This window comes from Mus caroli, chromosome 12 (genome assembly GCF_900094665.2).
Source record: "Mus caroli chromosome 12, CAROLI_EIJ_v1.1, whole genome shotgun sequence".
In the NCBI taxonomy this organism is placed as follows: domain Eukaryota; kingdom Metazoa; phylum Chordata; class Mammalia; order Rodentia; family Muridae; genus Mus; species Mus caroli.
This window is the reverse complement of record NC_034581.1, coordinates 107,657,695-107,662,888: the sequence shown is the minus strand read 5'-3', so window position 1 is coordinate 107,662,888 and position 5,194 is coordinate 107,657,695. Positions and strand designations below refer to the sequence as shown.

Sequence of the window (5,194 nt, the reverse complement as noted above, 5' to 3'; positions counted from 1 at the left end):
CTGCTCTCTTATAGAACCCAAGACTACCAGCCCAGAGATGGTCCCACTCACAAGGGGCCTTTCTCCCTTGATCACTAATTGAGAAAATGCCTTACAGTAGGATCTCATGGAGGCATTTCCTCAACTGAAGCTCCTTTCTCTGTGATAACTCCAGCTGTGTCAAGTTGACACAAAACTAGCCAGTACAGGGGTAGAGTGGAGCCATGTGTTGGGCTCCACAGCCTCCACTTGCCCTCGCAAGACTAACCAGCAACTCCAAGCAGGCTTCTAGCCAGTGTCCACAGGAACAGAGCTCTGCTGCCACCGTGTGGTCAGTAGAGCACACTACATCCTGCCTCTCGCAGAAGGTTCTTGTCAAAGTGGGTGAGAAGGGACTGTAAGAAAGGAAGTGTGGACGTGCCTACCCTGTCTGGTTGAGGCAGGAGCGCACACAGCCCTCCTGATGATCAAGTCGGGGTTGCAGACTTACACTACATTTGGGTAGATCACTCATGTTCCCCTCATGGCAATCCCCTGGCTATGTGCATGGCATGTGTCCCATCTATCCAAGGAGGTACAGGGGCGTCATGGGTTTATAAGTGCAGGTTTATACCAAGGTTTCGGGGGGTAGCCTGAGGCTCATGTACCTTCTTGTGGTAGCCCCCAGGTTCTGTGCATGGTACTGCTCAGTTACTGGCATGGCTTCTGGGAAGGCTGGGCTCCCACGTCCCCTGTGGACACATGGTTACGCCAAGAATAGAACTACAAAGTTAGGGGTTACCATTCCCACCTGCACCTGTATCTCCAGTACTTGGGTTTCTAAGACGTAGTGAGTCCTCTTGCCAACCAGGGTCTGCCACAATGGTCAGGCACAGCTGTGGGCCGGTCAGCCCCATCAGGTCACACCAGCAGGTCCCAGGAACACAGAGCTTAAATGCCCCCTAGTGTCCAATTGCATCACTGCATGCTCCACCAGACCAGGAGGAATCTGGAAACAGGGAAGGCGAGCCTAGGTTCTTCAGCCCTCCAGAAGCCTCAGAAGAAGGCACACACATGACACAGGCACCTGTGGATGTCAGAGGACAACCTCGGGTGTCAATCCTCACCTTGCCCTGGTTTGAGACAAGATCTCTTTGTTATTCATGGCTGCATACACCGGGCTATCTAGGATGCACGTTTCTAGGGGATGTCTTTATCTCCCATCTTACCTTAGGAGCAGAGCTGTTACAGACTCAGGCTGCCACACACAGCTGTTCAGGCTCTGAGAATTCACACTCAGGTCTTCACACTTGCTGGGCAAGTGCTCCACTCCCCGAGGCCCTGTGTCTTTGTTTTTAATTGTAGGCTTTCATTATAAACTCAGTGTGGGGTAGGGTGGTTCTAACTTCCGTGCTTGAATCTCTTCTGAGTGGTCATTTTAAGCCATTGCAGCTTGCTGTCATTACCAGTCTCGGGTCTTGGCTCTCTCTTTGTGCGTATTTTCATGGCATTTTCTCTTTCCTTCCTGTGTTTATCCTGCTTCCTGGTGATAAATTAAATTTTCTTCTTCTGTTTTTTTTTTTTTCTTGATTTTTTTTTTTGTCTAAAACTGGGTTTCCCTGTGTATCCCTGGCTCTCCTGGAACCCACCATGTAGACCAGGTTGGCCTCAGACTCGTAGGTCTCCCTGCCTCTGCCTCCTGAGTGCTGGGAATAAAGGCGTGAGCCAACACCCATCTTCCTCTGGTGTCAAACACTCTACTTGTCACTTTGTGGTGATTGCTTTGAGGGCCACTCAATTCATTTATTGAATTTATTTATCCTAATATCCTTCCAATAAGACATATATTTCAGCCTAATGTGTCTCCTCTAATCATAACCCCCTTCCCCTAACCACGAGAGTGTTCTCTGAGTTTTGGTTATGAGTCCTGTGTATTATGTTCGCCTGCATGTCCTTTCTGCAACAAGAGGCTGGTCACTTGGCTTCTTGCATCTCTTACAGCAGGCTGCTGGGCCTCTGTCTAGGATAATGTCCTTAGACTATTTCTTTTTTTTTTTTTAATATTTTTATTACATATTTTCCTCAATTACATTTCCAATGCTATCCCAAAAGTCCCCCATACCCTCCCCCCAATTTCCCTACCCACCCACTCCCACTTTTTGGCCCTGGCGTTCCCCTGTACTGGGGCATATAAAGTTTGCANGTCCAATGGGCCTCTCTTTCCAGTGATGGCCGACTAGGCCATCTTTTGATACATATGCAGCTAGAGTCAAGAGCTCTGGGGTACTGGTTAGTTCATAATGTTGTTGCACCTATAGGGTTGCAGATCTCTTTAGCTCCTTGGATACTTTGTAGTCTCTGGATGAAAATTCCCGTAGGCTCCTCTGCCTAAAATGTCTTCGTTGCGCCCCTGAAGGGAGCAAGCAACTCCACACCACCAGCTTAGATGAGCGTCAAGATTTGGTTAAAATATTAGCCCAGCCCTGGGACGGCCAAGGTTTGCTCAACTTTAGGGTCATCAGTGTCATGGCAGTGTCCAGTCAACACTGGCAGGCGGGTTGGCCTCAGGCTCTGCAGCAGCTGCTCTTCCTTCGGCGGCCAAATTATAGTGCTTGTGCACCCCCTGGTGGCCTCTCCGCATCACTGCATTCCCCGCCAGTCCCACCCAGCCAAACCCAAGCTCATCTGCCCATTCAGTGGAACACACCTCCATGCTGTCCCCTGAGTGATTCATCACCCAACTCTTACTTGACTTCTGTCTCCCATCAGGGACATAGCTGCTATTTCTAGGACTCATCTGTGCAAGCTCCTGACACTCATCCCTAGTATTGGGAAGAAAGCACTAGCCTACATCCCTCCTCAACCATAGCCAGATGCCTTAGGAGTGACCACAGAGATCTCTATGACACTCTGCCCCTCCCCTAGTCTCTCCCCTCGTCCCTGTCCCTGAGATACCATAACACTGGCTGATTCCCAGAAGGCCTCTCTCCTACAGCCAGAGTCCAGACAGTGCAGAGAGCATCTCTCAATGCTGCTAAGCCACTAAGCCATTCCTCTTGATCTTGATTGTAAATGGCAAATAAAATCCTTTCCACGTCCATTCTCAGCAATGAAACTGAATTCACACAGTGCTCACCCACAGCAAAGGGTGACCTCCCGGTTTCCACAGCCATTACGACTGTCGGTTTTATTAACTTCACCTCATCAAAATGTTTGCAGCGTTGGTTGTACCAAGAGGCTGAGGTTCCCATGCCAAGGTCTGGGCAGCACAAGAGCTTCTAAGTGCAGTTTGTTGACTGACAAAATATGTTTATTCTTTTATAACACTCCCTTTGTTGAATAAGACTGAAGTTATATTAAACTTGTTGAACATAGTAAACTTATTGAGTCAGTCTTGCCGATCGTGGTGGTACAAGCCTACAGTAAGCTGCAGAAAAAGGATCCCAAGTTTGAGCCTGGGCTACACAGTGAGACCCTGTGGACACAAACGGGCTCTGGAAAATGCAGACTTTTTTTTTTTTTTTTTTTTTTTTTTTTTTTTTGAGACTTGCACTCAGACATTGTGATGGTTTGGCTATGTTTGGCCCATGGGAAATGGCATTATTAAGGGGTGTGGCCTTACTGGAGGGGAGGAGTTTAGCCTTTTTAGAGGAAGTGTGTCACTGTGGGATTGGGTATTAAGGTCTCCTCCTAGGCTCAAGCCCAGTGTGGAATAAAACACTCCTTCTGGCTGCCTTCCAATCAAGATGAAGAACTCTCCACTCCTGCAGCACCAAGTCTGCCTGGATGATGCCATGCTTCTCACCATGACGATAATGGACTGAACCCCTGAAGCTGTAAGCCAGCCCCAGTTCAATGTTTTCATTTATAAGAGTCGCTTGGTCATGGGGTCTCTTCACAGCAATAAAACTTTAAGACAGTTAAACATATGCACTCACCAATGTTCTCCCCCCAAATCCCACCAAGACAGAGCCCGACACCGAAAACAGATGCCTCTCAGGCCCCTCCCACGAGGTTGCCACTGCATTCAATGCCCCCCAACTTTCAGATGAGGAAGCCAAGGCATGGGGCGATTCGGCCACATAGTAAGGATATCACAGTCAAAACGTGACCCCAAGGAAATGCCTGTAACCGATAACTAAACTAGCAAGGTCCAGAAGAAAAGGGAAAGGGACTCCGCAACCAAGATCTGGAACCACTCATGGGGTCCTGGTAAGTTCAAGCCTAAAGATAAGGCGGGCAGGCAAGGGGTAGAACACAAGGTGGCCGGGTTCCCATTGCAGCGCAGGGAGGCTCAGAACCCAGAGGCCAAGTGAAGGTGCGGAGATCGAAGCAGCAGAGCAGCCGCATGAGGGTGCTGTGACTGGGACAGAGGATGAGGGACCAAGAAACAGCAGAAAACCAGAGATCACCGTACCCTGTCTATGTCGAGTGTCCCTTTCCCAGATAATTACGTATTCGTTTATTTATAGCCTTTGGGTTTTCATGATATGCTTCAAGAATTTGCAAATTTATTTATTCATTTATTTATGGCATGTGGGTTTTCATGGTACGCTTCAAGAACTTGAATGTCATCTTTGCCCAGAGGCCATGTTAATCTCAGTACTGTTCCAGTTTTAGTATATGTGCTGCCGAAGTGAGCACACGTGTGGGCGCTTTATGCGTGTGCGTGTTCATGTATGTGTCTGTGTGTGTGTAGGTCAGAGGTTAATGCTGTTGTGTCTTCCTCAATTATCTTTCACCTTATTTGTAAAATGTTTTTATAATTCTATTTATTTGTTTATTTATTTATTTATTTATTTATTTATTTATTTATTGTGTATAAGTAAGCTGTCACTGTCTTCAGACATACCAGAAGAGGGCATCAGATCTCATTACAGATGGTTGTGAGCCGCCATGTGGTTGCTGGGATTTGAACTCAGGACTAAAATGGTTTTTTAATTATTTATCTAGTACATTGGTGTTTTGCCTGCATCTGCGTGTGTGAAAGCGTTGGATCTCCCAGAAGTAGAGCTATAGACAGTCAGGAGCTGCCATATGGGTGCTGAAAAATGAACCCGGGTCCTCTGGAAGAGCGGCCAGTGCTCTTAACCACAGAGCCATCTCTCCAGCCCCTAATTATTATTTGAAACTTTCCTACAGAAATACAATGAATTTTGCTCCCATCTGTCTTCCCCCCAAATTCCTCTAATGCTCCTCATGTCCCCTCTTTTATCATTATTATTAATAACTAAGT

The 5,194-nt window shown here is 47.4% G+C and overlaps 1 non-coding gene across 1 annotated transcript; it reads right to left on the bottom strand.

The window, feature by feature from the left end:
* Positions 1-4,498: 4,498 nt before the first annotated feature.
* On the bottom strand, positions 4,499-4,602 carry LOC115032924. The gene has a single exon (XR_003838566.1). It is a non-coding gene; the product is annotated as a U6 spliceosomal RNA (small nuclear RNA).
* Positions 4,603-5,194: the final 592 nt, after the last annotated feature.